Raw genomic sequence first — 16,101 nt, 5'->3', positions numbered from 1 at the left:
ACCTATTTGCAAGCCATTTGTTTCTTTGTTGCTCAGGAAAATGTGCTTCCATAAACTTGCTGCTGAATTAGCCAGATGGCAGGGTGAAAGGGAGAGGAGAAAAAGAATACACGAAGAAGCAAGGAGAAGAGATAATGCGGGAGCTAGATGGAAGGGAAATAGACAAAAAGCAAGTAATTGTAGAGATAAACAGTAGGATCATGAAAATAATAGTTGTTTACATAAATAACCACCTTTGTTTTTTAAAGAAAAGTAAAGCCTTTGTGTTTACATAGGTAATTTTTGTAACATCAGTGAAGGGAGAAAAAAAGGAGAATAATGGTTATACGTTTTCTAGGCATAAGCATCTGGTAGAATATATGTTTTTCTTTGGGAGAGAGGCAGAAAAAAGAAAACTAAGGTAAGCACACAGGAAAAAAAAAGAGCTTTATTTGGGGTTTAAGGGACCAAACTTTGTTTCCAACTTGCCTGGAGCCTCAGCTGAGAATCAGTTATATATGATGCAAAACAGACACTCTGGATCCAGTCTATTTTATGTGCTCCCATTTGTTAGTATTATGGCAAGCCTAACAAAATTAGAAACTAATTCTGACAGAAAAACATAGTATTTTTAAATGGCCTTTTGTCTATCTTTAAGTAAGTGATTCCAAAACACGAGAATATTGTTGTCTCAAACAGTCTATGAAATAGAAGAAAACATTCTCATTATTTTGAATAAAACTGAAAGAAAAAAAACACATATCAAATAATCTTGGCAAAAAAGTGCTACTGCTTTCAGACTATTTTTCCATAAGCTTAATTATTTATTTTATCTAACATTTGGAAGAATTTTGAAGGTTAAGCTTTAAAGTACCACCGTCTTCAAACCTGAAAATCTGCTTTTAGGAACTGACATAACTTCACATCTTGATTTTACACAAAGCTTCCCTTTCTAATCTCAAGCAGAATGTGCTTGCTTTTTTTTTTTTCTTTTGAAATAGTCTATGCTCGCTGACATTGTGCTACCATGATATTAGAAGAAAGTCATATTTCCCAAATTACTTTGGAAAATTCTGTGGACAAAATTTTTTAAATGGAATATCTGGTGCAAGAGTGTGAGTTAATGTTTGACTTTGGTGTTTATATAAATATATTGCTCCATTCTGTGTTGCAGTAATCTGCAGGAAGATAGAAGAAGTTGGCAGCGATCTTTAGGTCGGAGAGAATGAAATAAAGTCCTGCTGGGGAGTGAGGCTCTGCTCCTCCCTCTCCTTTGGGGAATAAACAGTCTTACCACTGGGTGAAAGAATAAGAAACTGAAGGAACAATTTACAATTGTCCAGTCATAAAAATTTGCCAATGTAGACACCCTGCCACCAAAAGGAGCAAGGTAGGGAGGGGTAGGGAATGAGATTCCTTAGTAATACCTAAAGTCCCCATGATGTAGTGCAGTTGGTGTGGGTGATATAAGGCTTAGTATAAAAAACTGGAAAGGTAACTGATATTCCGTTTCTTGACCTGCATTTTAAGAGCAGCCAAAATAGGCATATGCACAGGCACTGAAGATGATTAAAAATCATTGCACCTTCCCCAATCTGTTCTTTCAAGTCAATCTGTCCTCAGTTTCCGTGTCAGCTTATCAAATTCAATAATTTTGGCCTCATTTAATTTCTAGAAAGAATAGTCACTTTGACTAGCTACACTACAAAAGGAGGAAATTATCAATACATTTTAAAAGAGGAACGGATCACTTTGGGGAATTGGTAATGGGATTTTGTCATTAGTTTATTCCAATAAATATGATCTGTTTGTCATCACTGGATAGCTGTGCAAAGATGACGCAGAATGAATCCCTATCTCAAGTCTAGAACCTAATGGAGAGGTATTCATTTCAGTATAATAGAAGTGAATTAGAGTTTCAATTCAAATTCTAATAGATGGTATTGTCACAGATTCTGATGGTTTGAAGCTGTATGCACCCCAGAAAAGTACTTTCTTAAAGTTAATCCATTCCTGTGAGGGTGAACCCATTGTAAGTAGGACCTTTGAGTGAGTAGGATCTTAAGATATGATCAACCTCATTCAGGGTACGTCTTAATCCTTTTACTGGAGTCCTTTATAAGAGAATGAAATTCAAAGCGAGAGAAAGCCATGGAAGCAAGAAGCTGAAAGCAATAAAACCCAGAAGAGAAGGGAGAGACCAGCAGACACTGCCATGTGCCTTGCTTTGTGACAGTGAAGTCCAGCTGGTCTCCAGAAAGAAAGCATTGCCTTGATGATGCCTTGATTTGGACATTTTCATAGCTTCCAAACTGTAAGTTTGTAAGCTAATAAATTCCCATAGTTAAAGCCAATGCATTTTATGGTATCTGCTTTCAGCAGCTTAACAAACAAAAACACAGATATTAAATTACATTATCAATGGTAGATATAATTTTCATATTAAACCAGAGACTAGCTTTAGGGCAAAATGTTAAGACCATAAGCACTAAGGAACAGAAATTCTAATTTCACAATGAGATTAGGAGAATAAAGGAGGTGCCACAAGTGTTTTTCTTCAGAATCACTTCAAGAAAAGTACTTTTGCAAATTAATGTGAGCTGGGGCAAGATAATTAGCCTAATTTAAAAAAATTACATTTGGTCCACCTATATATTGTGTAAGGAAAATTAATAACTTATTTATTATAAGAAAATAAATATTAATATTTGAGAAGAAATTATACAAATATTCAATAAGGAAGAAATGACTCAAATATTAAATGTATATGCTAGAGTTTACAGCTTAATAAATTGCCAAACTACTTTCTTGCTTATTAACCCAATACTATTTTTCTTCTCAAAAGTGCCATACTAATCAGTGCAGTTTTGGTGTCTATTTTAGGAGTTACATGGAGTAATTTATCCTTTTATTAATAACTCATTGTTTCACCACAAATCTATTTGCTAAACCTTGTAACTTCCTATTTACTTTTCATCTGTTAAACATATAAGGAACTATGGTTTGGGTAGTAACGTAGAGTATAGAAATCATTTTCATTCATAGCAATTTTAAGTTATGTCCAAATGCAAGATATTATGAAAATGACTTAAAAAATAAAACAAAGTCCCTTCAAATGATCTTCTGGTTAACTCGAAGCAAAGGAATTTTGGAATAAGTAACAACAATGTTTATTCTACTCCAAGAAGCACTTCACTGCCAGCTGAATGTGAGGAAATCATATGGCTTCAACATTTCCCTCAGATAACTGCATTCACAACACAGAGCTAGAACGACCTGTGACAGTTAAGTGTATGACGGAGACTGTCCCTTGCCAAGATACGATAAAATTTGCTATTCTCAAAACTACCGTAAGTGATTTGCAGATAAGACGCTTTGTCACTACTTCCAGGTTATTTCAATTTGCACACGTGGAAGCACAGTAGAGTAGCAGATACTGTGTAACTATCAGCTGCTAAGAAATTGTTACTCAAATTCATTCCCTATAGTGATGAAGTGCTGCAAGGATCTAGAAGAACACACAGGCGTTTGGGTCAACAAACTTGGATCCTGCTCTCTCAATAAGGAAATTTATCTAATCCGCATGGTGTGAGAGTTTAGGGACTAATTCATAGATTTTAATGGTCTTTTCATTTACTGCACTGCATGAGGTGACAATCACAGTTTGTTTTGTTCTGCCTAAATGTGATTTTATATCATCTTCACATATGGCACTTCAGCATTACCACCACTGAGCTTTCCCCATAGGAGCTGTGTACTCATGTTCCTGATGTGACAGAGAGTGGCACTGGATAACTGAACCTGTCAAGAAAGGATGGATAGAGTAAAATACATGTATCATTTCTTTGTCACTCAGCTGCACCATGAAGCTACTCTCAAAAATGTGACTAGTTATTTGGTGAAGATAGGATTTTCATAATAAATCTCTATGAATGAAAGAGTTGCATCTTTCTCTTATATAAATATTAGTATGCACTCAACTCTTAGTAATAAGCCACTGGCTCATCTATAGATACCCAACAATTATGTGATGGGACAAAAAGCTCAAGGCTGACCTTGGTGAAATGCAGTGTATGTAAATAATAATCACTGCCCTAATTATAGCATGCTTGTTTATTGTAATTGATAGTATTTATTGCAATCTTTCCAGGTTCCAGGAACTGAGCTAAGCTCTGTTCAAAATATAATCTCATTTAATCTTCATAACAGCTCTGTGAAGTAGATTCTATTATTATCCTCACTTTACTGATGTGGAAAATGAGCGACAGAGAAGTTAAGTAACTTTCCCAAGGTACGTGATTAAATGACAAAACCATAATTAGAACCAGACTCCTATCTTTTTACTGTATTCCAAAGAAAGAAAGAAATGATTTTTAGGTTATCTACATGCCCTTTATCCATTCTTTCCTTAAGCCTAACTATTTCAAGAGTTGACTTTGTCTTGAAGACAGTATGTCAAATTTTATATTCAGATAAGTTTGCTGAAGTAGTGAACATGTGCCTATGGGATGAATTTGTCTACTGTGAATTGTATATCACCCCAACACAGTGGTTAGAATGACTGTATTTATTATCTGGACTGGGGTGGCAATGAAAAGTAGGTAATTGCACTCCAGGACTAAAACTCTGTTTCAAAATTTGCCTGAGAATATATTATACATTTCCCAAAATATTACATGGCATACAGTTACATTCATATTCCTGAGCACTTCTAGATTCTTCATTTAATTATCTTATTTTAAAGTTATACAAAATGTTTTATGCTATATGTATCTTTTGACATATGGCCAGTTGTGTATAGCACTCTCAAATCTGCCAGCTGTGTTTAAGAAACAAAACTATTTGTTTTCAGACAGCTTGATAGAAATCCCGAAGTTTGTGAGAAAACAAAACTTCTTAAAAATGTGATTTTTTGAACCATCAGAAACTTTAAGGTGATATTCAAAAAGGGAAGAGCCCTTGATTTTACCATAAAAAAAACTGTGTTGTTTTCAATAATAACATCATATTGTCAAATTTTATTGTGCTTATTATCCACTATAATTTCTATTTAGTATCTTTACTTTTGGTTTAGGGTCTGACAGAATAAAAAATGCTTCCCCAATCAGGGTCAGACAGTGCTTTACTTGTGTTAATCACAAAATGAGGAAAACTTTAGGACCCAGAGAGATTGGTTAAAGGGTTTTGTTCCCTAAAAAATGCAATGTCTAAAACAAAATTAAATGCCGCTTTTAGTGTTTTCATTCCTCTGCCTTAAGGACAGAATCTTCACTTGTCCAAATTGCTTATAGCTGGTGATCGAGGGCAGATGGTGGTGGTAGTGGCATGTTACCTTCACTCCAGACCTTGTAGTGTGGCTTGGGCTCCATCCTGTAGGTGGAAGGGGTGTTCTGACCCATTTATTACCTCTCCCAAGGGAGAAGCTGGAAATTTACAGTGACATGAACTTCCAATCTCTGCTTAGGGTATAATGCTATTAGACTAGTGTTTTGCAGACTATGGCTTGGAACCCACTGAGAGATTGTGAAATCAATTTAATTGGCTTGAGCAGCTTAAAAATTTTGGAATAGACCATAGAATATATTGCACATTTTTCAAACTTCTGTTTCAGGTGTCTGTATGTGCATGTGTGTGTATGCTGGGTCAAGATATAAAATGCATTTCTTACTATTGGCTGTAAAGAAACAAGTGTGAAACTAACTACTGTATTGGACTTCTACCATTGGTTTATCAATTATTGCATTGTTTTGTTTTATTTCAGAAGTAAAGGGGCCAGCTTTTCCTTAAGTACATAAGGAGTTCTAAAAATAAGTAGAATTTCTAAATAAAGGGCTTCAGGGTGCTAGTGTGCATATATTGCTCACTCTTAGTCAGTGCGTATATGTAACTATGTTAGCATGCAGTCATCTTAGCATCTTAGTAAAAAGGCGTATCTCACATAAGAAAAGCAATCATAATTGATTAATATCCTCTGTTTCCACAAGGTAAAAATAATTACATACCAGGAGCGAAGATATCCATAGCTATATGAAAACTTTTCACCAATCCTCATTCCTGAATATCTTTGTGCTGGTTTGAATCTATTATGTCCCACTCAAAAGCCATGTTCTTTAATGCACTCTTGTGGGGGAAGGCTTATTAGTCTTTTGATTAAGGTGGGAACTTTTTATTAGGTTGTTTCCACAGGGAGATATGCCCCACCCAACTGTAGGTGAGACATTTTGATTAGATCATTTCCATGGAGGTGTGACCCCACCCATCTAGTGATTAGTTCACTGGAGTCCTTTAAGAGAGCTCACAGAGAGAAGGAACTCAGAGAAGCTGAGAGAGACATTTTGGAGAGAAGCTAAGATATGTAATCTAGAGTTTGCCCCCAGAAGCTAAGACCCGACACAGACCCAGACGCTGGGAGATGCAGACAGTAAGATGTTTGAAGATGCTAAATTAAGAGATGAAACCCAGAGTTTGTGCCAGAGATGCTAAAAGAGGACTCCCAGATGATCAAAGAGAAACACCATGGGAGAACAAGCAAGGATGCACAAGAGCTGAGAGAGAGGAGCAAAGACAGAAGCCCAGAGATATTTTGGAGAAAGCCGTTTTGAAACCAGAACCCAGGAGCAGAGGACCAGCAGACACCAGCCAGGTGCCTTCCCAGATGAAAGAGGTGTTCTGGATGATATCAGCCTTTCTCCAGTGAAGGTATCCTCCTGTTGATGCCTTAGTTTGGATACTTGTAGAACTGTAAATTTGTAACTGAATAAATCCTCTTTATAAAAGCCAATCCATATCCCATATTTTGCATAACACAGCTTTAGGAAACCAGAACAACCTATAATATGCAAAGTACACTATTGACAATAGAAGGAGGTCACAAATGCAAAAACCAATGATATGTTATTTTTCTTTTTAACACTTTTTTTTTTTAAATAAATTCAGTTTTATTGAAATACATTCACACACCATACAATCATCCATGATATACAATCCACTGTCCACAGTATGATAACATAGTTATGCGTTCATCACCACAATCTATCTCTGAACATTTTCCTTACATCAGAAAGAACCAGAACAAGAATAAAAAATAAAAGTGAAAAAAAACACCTAAATCATCCCCCCATCCCACCCCATTTGTCCTTTAGTTTTTATCCCCATTCCTCCACTCATCCATACACTAGATAAAGGGGGTGTGATCCACAAGGTCTTCACAATCACACTGTCACCCCTCGTAATCTACATTATTATATAATTGTCTTCAGGAGTCCAGACTGCTGGGTTGGAGTTTGGTAGATTCAGGTATTTATTTCTAGCTATTCCAATACATTAAAGCCTAAGAGGTGTTATCTATATAGTGCATAAGAATGTCCACCAGAGTGACCTCTCGACTCCATTTGGAATCTCTCAGCCACTGAAACTATTTCGTCTCATTTTGCATCCCCCTTTTTGTCAAGAAGATACTCTCAGTCCCACGATGCCGGGTCCACATTCATCCCCAGGAGTCATACTCTGCGTTGCCAGGGAGATTTACACCCCTGGGAGTTGGGTCCCACGTAGGGGGGAGGGCAGCGAGTTCACATGTCGAGATGGCTCAGTTAGAGAGAGAGAGGGCCACATCTGAGCAACAAAGAGGTACTCAGGGGGAGACTCTTAGGCACCATTACATACAACTTTAGACTCTCCTTTGTGGTAATGAGCTTCATAAGGGCAAGTCCCATGCTCGAGGGCTCAGCATATCAAACTGCCAGTCCCAATGTTTGTGACAACATATGCTAGGGGATCAGCATCTCAAAGTTTAGAGATAGGCCTTACACTTCAGGGATAGAGTTAACGGCTGTAAGAGCTTACAATCTAGGGACTATTACAATTATTGTGTCCACGTTAGGCTATGTTCTAAGATTCAATTCTGAATTTACACATTGTAGTTAGTCCATATTGGTGAGGCATCATCCCTCTCACCATGTTTTCTCCAACACATTTACTCCTATATATATATATTTTCCTACAATTTTATAGAGTTATATTCACATACCAAACATTTATCCACAGTGTACAATCAGTTGTTCATGGTATCATCATAAAGTTGTACATTTATCACCACAATCAGCATTTGAACATACTGATTACTACAAGAAAAATTGTTTTTTTTTTTTTTTAGCAATAAGAAAAAATGATAAAAAGAAAAATAACATGTCATACAATACAATATACTACTAGGGACAGCAAATAACACCACTACCAAGAATCCCATATTACTCCCCTATATCCCCTTCTCATATACATTTAGCATTGGCATATTGCCTTTGTTATATTTAATGGAGGTATATTACAATGTTACTGTTGACCATAGACCCCAGTTTGCTTTGATTATGTTTTTTCCTGAATACCATCCCTTTTTCAAATTTCTACATGGTTGACATTCATTTGCTTTCCCACATGCCAAAACATTTTTATATTTGTATATTTACTAACAGTCATTGGCCACTCCAGTTTTTGCCACGTTATACAGTCCCAGTCTTTATCATCTATCTTTACCTCTGGTGTCATACATTCTCCTATCCCACCTCTTTCAGCTTTACTCACAGACATCTTTGTTCAGTGTACTTACAATACCGTGCTACCATCACACTGTATTATGCTATCTATTTCTGGATCTATGCAATCAATCCTAAACATTCTGTAGTCCTTCAGCGTCAAATGGCTGATCTCTGCCCTCTTTCTATCTCCTGGTTGCCTGTGTTGTCAGCTTTTAACTCCCAAAGTTTGTTCATTAATGTCTGTTCATATTAGTGAGACCATACAGAATCTGTCCTTTTGTTTCTGGCTAACTTCACTCAACATAATGTCCTCAAGGTTCATCCACATTATTACATGATCCATGTCTTTGTTCTGTCTTACAGCTGCATAATATTCCATCATGGGTATATACCACAGTGTGTTTATCCACTCGTCCTTTGATGGACATTTTGGCTGTTTCCATCTCTTGGCAATTGTGAATAATGCTACAATAAACATTGGTTTACAAATGTCTGCTTGTGTCTTAAGTTTCAGTTCCTCTGAGTATATACCCAGCAATGGAATAGCTGGGTCATATGGCAAATCTATATTTAGCTTCCTGAGGAACCTCCATACTGTCTTCCAGAGTGGTTGCACCATTCTACATTCCCACCAACAATGAATAAGTGTGCCTCTTTCTCCACATCCTCTCCAGCACTTGTCATTTTCTGTTTTTTGGATAATGGCCATTCTGGTAGGTGTGAGATGATATCTCATTGTGGTTTTGATTTGCATTTCCTTAATAGCCAGTGAAGTTGAGCATATTCTCATATGCTTTTGAGCCATTTGTATTTCCTCTTCAGAAAAATGTCTGTTCATGTCTTTTGCCCATTTTTGAATTGGATTGTTTGTCTTTCTGTTATTGAGATGCAGGATTCCTTTATATATTCGGGATATTAAACCCTTATCTGATATGTGGTTTCCAAATATCATCTCCCATTGCGTAGGTTGCCTTTTTACTTTTCTGACAAAGTCCTTTGATGTACAAAGTGTTTAATTTTGAGGAGATCCCATTTGTCTATTTGTTCTTTGGTTGCTCATGCCTTGGGTGTGAGGTCTAAGAAACCACCTCCTTTCACAAGATCTTTAAGATATTGCCCTACATTTTCTTCTAAGAGTTTTATGGTCTTGGTGCTAATGTTTAGGTCTTTGATCCACTTTGAGTTAATTTCGGTATAAGGTGTGAGATGGACATCCTCTTTCATTCTTTTGGAAATGGATATCCAGTTCTCCAAACACCATTTATTGAACAAGCTGCTCTTTCCCAGTTGCTTCGGCTTCACTGCCTTATCAAAGATCAGTTGTCCATAGATGTGAGGGTCTCCTTCTGAACACTCAATTCGATTCCATTGATCAGTATATCTGTCCTTATGCCAGTACCATGCTGTTTTGAGCACTGTAGCTTTGTAATATGCTTCAAAGTCAGGTAGTGTGAGACCTCCCACTTCATTCCTCTTTCTCAAGATGTTTTTGGCTATTCAGGGCACCTTACCCTTCCAAATAAATTTAGTTATTGGTTTTCCTATTTCTGTAAAGTAAGTTGTTGGGATTTGAATTGGTATTGCATTGAATCTGTAAATCAGTTTAGGTAAAATTGCCATCTTAACTATATTTAGTCTTCCAATCCATGAACATGGTATGTTCTTCCATTTTTTCAGGTCTTGTTCAATTTCTTTTAGCAGTTTCTTATAGTTTTCTATGTAAAGGTCTTTTGTGCCCTTGGTTAAGTTTATTCCTAAATACTTGATTCTTTTGGTTGCTATTGTAAATGGGATTTTTTTCTTGATTTCCTCCTCTTGTTGCACATTACTTGTGTATAGGAACACTACAGATTTTTGCATGTTGATCTTGTAGCCTGCTACTTTGCTGTATTCATTGACTAGTTCTAGTAGCTTTGCTGTAGATTTTTCTGGATTTCCTACATATAGAATCATGTCATCTGCAAATAGTGAAAGTTTTACTTCTTCCTCTCCAATTTGGATGCCTTTTATTTCTTTTTCTTGCCTAATTGCTCTAGCTAGAACTTCCAGCACAATGTTGAATAGCAATGGTGATAGTGGGCATCCCTGTCTTGTTCCTGATCTTAGAGGAAAAGCTTTCAGTCTCTCCCCATTGAGTGTGATGTTAGCTGTGGGTTTTTCATATATTGCCTTTATCATATTGAAAAAGTTCCCTTCTATTCCTATCCTTTGAAGTGTTTTCAGAAGGAAAGGATGTTGAATTTTGTCAAATGCCTTTTCTGCATCAATTGAGATGATCATGTGGTTCTTCTGCTTTGATTTATTGATGTGGTGTATTACATTGATTGATTTTCTTGTGTTGAACCAGCCTTGCATACCTGGAATAAATCCCACCTGGTCGTGGTGTATAATTCTTTTAATGTGCTGCTGGATTCGATTTGCGAGTATTTTGTTGAGGATTTTTGCGTCTATATTCATTAAAGAAATTGGTCTATAATTTTCTTTTTCTGTAGTATCTTTGCCTGGTTTTGGTATTAGGGTGATGATGGCTTCATAGAAAGAGTTAGGTAGCTTTCCCTCTTCTTCAATTTTTTTGAAGAGATTGAGCAGGATTGGTACTAATTCGTTCTTGAATGCTTGGTAGAATTCACATGTGAAACCATCTGGTCCTGGGCTTTTCCTTTTTGGGAGCTTTTTGATGACTGACTCAATCTCTTTACTTGTGATTGGTTTGTTGAGGTCATCTATTTCTTCTTGAGTTAATGTTGGTTGTTTATGCTTTTCTAGGAAGTTGTCCATTTCATCTAAGTTGTCTAGTTTATTACCATATAGTTGCTCATAGTATCTTCTCATTATCTCCTTAATTTCTGCAGGGTCGGTAGTTATATTTCCTTTCCCATTTCTGATTGCATTTATTTGCATCTGCTCTCTCTTTTTTTTTTGTTAGCCTAGCCAGTGGTCCATCGATTTTCTTGATTTTCTCAAAGAACCAACTTCTGGTTTTGTTGATTCTCTCTATTGTTTTCCTGTTCTCAATTGCATTTATTTCTGCTCTAATCTTTGTTATTTCTTCCTTTCTGCTTGGTTTGGGGTTAGTTTGCTGTTCTTTCTCTAATTCCTCCAGGCGAGCAGTTAACTCTTCAATTTTTGCTCTCTCTTCTCTTTTAATATAGGCATTTAGGGCAATAAATTTCCCTCTCATCACCGCCTTTGCTGCATCCCATAAGTTTTGATAAGTTGTGTTTTCATTGTCATTTGCCTCGAGGTATTTACTTTTTTCTCTTGTAATTTCTTCCTTTACCCACTGGTTTTCTAAGAGGGTGTTGTTTAGCCTCCATATGTTTGTGAATTTTATGACCTTCTGCCTTTTATTTATTTTCAACTGCATTCCATTGTGGTCTGAGAAAGTGTTTTGTATAATATCAATATTTTTAAATTTGTTGAGACTTGCTTTGTGACCCAACATGTGGTCTATCCTAGAGAATGTTCCATGAGCACTTGAAAAAAAAGTGTATCCTGCTGTTGTTGGATGTAGTGTTCTATAAATGTCTGTCAAGTCTAGTTCATTTATCATACAATTCAACATCTCTGTTTCTTTAGTGATCCTCTGTCCAGATGTTCTATCCATTGATGAGAGTGGTGTATTGAAGTCTCCAACTATTATTGTAGAGGTATCTCTTTCTTCTTTCAGTGATCGCAGTGTTTGCCTCATGAATTTTGGGGCATTCTGGTTTGGTGCATAAATATTTATGACTGTTATGTTTTCTTGATGAATTGACCCTTTTATTAATATGTAGTGTCCTTCTTTGTCTCTTTTAATTGTTTCGCTTTTGAAGTCTAACTTGTCTGATATTAATACAGCTACTCCCGCTTTTTTCTGGTTGTTTTTTGCATGAAATATCTTTTTCCAACCTTTCACTTTCAGTCTATGTTTGTCCTTGTGTCTAAAGTGAGTTTCTTGTAGACAGCATATAGATGGGTCCTGTTTTTTAATCCATTCTGCAGTCTGTGTCTTTTTATTGGGGAGTTTAATCCATTTACATTTAGTGTTATTACTGTAAGGGCAGTACTTTCTACTACCATTTTGTTTTTTGGAATTTATATGTCATATCTTATTTTTTCCTCTCCTTTTACCTTTCCTGATAATCTTCATTTCTGCACTCTTCTCCAACTCTCTCTCTCCTGTCTTTTCCTATCAGCCTGTAGCACTCCCCTTAGTATTTCTTGTAGTGCCGGTCTCTTATTCACAAACTCTCTCAGTGTCTGTTTGTCTGAAAATGTTTTAATCTCTCCCTCATTTTTGAAGGAAAGTTTTGCTGGATATAGAATTCTTGGTTGGCAGTTTTTCTCTTTCAGTATCTTAAATATATCATGCCACTGTCTTCTTGCCTCCATGGTTTCTGCAGAGAAATCTGTACATAGTCTTATCGACCTTCCCTTGTATGTGATGGATCGCTTTTCTCTTGCTGCTTTCAGAATCCTCTCTTTGTCTTTGACATTGGACAATCTGACCAGTAAGTGTCTTGGAGTGGGTCTATTGGGATCTATTCTATTTGGGGTACGTTGTACTTCTTGAATCTCTAATTTTCTGTCTTTTATAAGAGTTGGGAAATTTTCAGTGAATATGTCTTCTATTACTCTTTCTGCCCCTTTTCCCCTCTCTTCTCCTTCTGGGATACCCATAACACGTATATTAGTGCGTTTCATGTTGTCACTCAGCTCCCTAAGACCCTGCTCATATTTTTCCATTTTTTTCACCATCTGTTCTTTTGTGTGTATGAATTCGAATGACCTGTCTTCCAGTTCACTGATCCTTTCTTCTGCCTGTTCAAATCTACTGTTGTGTCCCTCCATTGTGTTTTTCATCTCCTCCATTGTGGCCTTCATTCCCATGAGTTCTGCCATTTGTTTTTTTAAGTTTATGAATTCTTCTTTATGGTCAGCCAGTGTCTTCTTTATATCCTTCAGCTCTTTTGCTATATCTTCCTTCATTTCATCAAATTTATTTAGCATTAGTTGCCTCCACTCCTGTGTCTCAGCTGAGCTATTTGTCTGATCCTTTGGCTGGTCCATGTTTTTGTGTTTCCTGGTATGGCTTGTTATCTTAAGTTGCATAGGCATCTGATTTTCTTGTTTAGTGTATTTTGGAGCTTGTTTTCTGTCTTTTACCTAGTGGTTTTCTTGTTGGTTAGCTTTGTTCTCTGGCCTCTGTTATTCAGTTCAACTTATTCTAGACTCCTAACTTAGGTTCTATTTAGTTGATCAGAATTTTTCCCCTCTTGTTTTTTCTGTTTCTTGCTCTGCCTCTATGTAACCTTTTTGTGAGTGGGTCTCCTCAGATATGGTCGACCCTAGTCAGATTTTCCCAGTCTAGTGAGGCCCAGGTCTCATTGGGAGGGTATGGAGTTTTCCTGAGAATGAGACCCTCCTATGAGGCCTTTAGAATTGGTGCTTTTCCTCTCCTGTCCAGCAGGTGGCGCTGGCCAGCCCGCAGCTCCCCCACCAGTGTAAGGAGGTATGTAGGCTTTAGTTCTCCTGGTGACTCTGATCCTGTCTGGGGCGTGGCTGACTGAAGCCGGAATCTGAATTCCAGCCCCTGGGGTCTGAATTCCCAGGAGGACTGCCAGTTGAGCTGGACTTCCACTTTCCCAATCCTCAGAACTCCAGTTGTCTCTCAGGGGCACTATTCCCTTCTCCCCTCTCCTCTTTGGGGCCTCTCCAGGTAGATTCCTTGGTCAGCCCGAGTTGCCAATTAAAGACGGGGGTGGAGGCCTTCAGTAGTGAATACAGAATTCAAAGACACTGTGGGTACTCTGTCTCCCCTCAAGCCCAGCCTAGTCCCTCAACCTGGGCTTTCCGATAGAAAATAACGACATATATTACTTTTAGATTAAAAAAAAAAAAAAAAAAAGAAAAGAAATCAAGAAAAAGAAAAAAGGAAAAAAAAAAAAAAAGTCTCTTTTAAAAGTCTTTCCCTAGCCTGGAAGTTTTGTCAGTGTCAGAATAGAGCATTTAAAGATATGCTTTGGGCTATTGTCTGATAATTACTCTCCAACCACTTCAGTTCCACCCCTGCTGGGGGCTATTGAAATGCAAAAAGATAAGGGATCAGTGAGAAGCCAGAAGGGACAAAATGTAGGGGAAAAAAAAAATGGCTTTTTTGGAGTCTGGGAATGGGTGCCCGCTTTTATGTGCCCCCACTTCTCGGAGCCCAGCCCTTCTTTAGCACCCCAGCTCCCAAAGTTAGTTAATTAATTTGTTAATTAATTCTGCAGTTGAGGCTGGGTTGAGCCTCCCTTCTTGCCCTCAGCAGATTGCTGTTTTTTGGTTTTTTTTTTTCCCCCCTTTCAGGGAGCCGGCAGCAAGACGGTCTGTGAGGTCTGGGTTGGGAGGGGCACCAAACCCATGGTCCAGGGAACTTACAATGTTCGCTGCGATCTCAGCTTTTCCTCCAATTCCAAACTTGTGTCCAATGTGTGACTCGTTACTGGAGACCCCGAAAACACTGTTTCATATAGTTCTTGGGTAATTGCCAGCTGCTCTAGGGGAGAGACGAAATTCTGCTCCTCACCACTCCGCCATCTTGCCCTGCCTCCTTCGACCCAAGTGTTTAGCCGTTTCTGAGAAGCCGAGGCCAATCTTTTTCATCTTCGCTCTGCTCATCAAAGTCCGAAAGGAGCTGATTCTGGTATTCCTATAATGCAATTTTAAGAAGAGGAAAATGATTCTAAATAAATCAGAAAATAAATTACTAAAATTTTGGATTCCTTTGCCACCTGGCAATATCTTCCCTTTCTTAACTTGCCTTCAGTTGTAGGGTAAGGGAAAATAAAACAGGCACTTTTTGATGTCAGCTGAAGTATAAAATTTCCAGGACTAATTCCCCCATTGAGCCAGTTGTCTGGAGTAGAAGAGAGGGGAAGACTTGATTACAAAAGTACATAGGTTTGCAAATGCTTTTTGTGTGGAAGGACTCTCATTCACAGATACATACATACATATATACATACATATATATATGCCTACATATGTATTCTTTGGGTAGAAATTTTTTTCTTCCAGTGTTCAGACAAGAAGTGTAGCTAGGTGGGAAAAGTCAATATGCTTGTTAGTGGAACAAACAATGCTAGAAAGATGAAGATTAAGTATTACCAACTTTGCAAAAGATAATTTGTATATGCAGCTCCCCAGGAGTTGATTTTTCATGAGAGAGGTAGAAGAGAAAATTGTGAAAAACCTCAAATATGGAGTTATCTTAGGGGATAATGTTTCAGAGGGGCCTGTGGAGAGTGGGATGGGGGAATAGGGAGTTAGGAGGGTATGTATCAATTATCTAATTCCACAATAATGTTCTGTAACAAATGACCATAAAACTTCATTGGCATATGTAGTGAGTTGAATAGTATCCCCCCTAAAATTCGTGTCTACCTAGAACCTCAAAATGTGATGTTATTTGGAAATAGGGTCTTTGCAGATGTAATTAGTTAAAGATAGCAAGATGAGATCATCATAATTGGGTTCTAAATCCCAAAGAGTGTTATGCTTTTAAGAAGAGGAGAAGACACATAGACACAGAGGGAAAAGCCATGTGAAGACAGAGGCAAAGACT

Source organism: Choloepus didactylus, chromosome X (assembly GCF_015220235.1).
Source record: "Choloepus didactylus isolate mChoDid1 chromosome X, mChoDid1.pri, whole genome shotgun sequence".
NCBI lineage: Eukaryota > Metazoa > Chordata > Mammalia > Pilosa > Megalonychidae > Choloepus > Choloepus didactylus.
The sequence above is the reverse complement of the archived record's forward strand: the minus strand, read 5'-3'. Positions refer to the sequence as shown.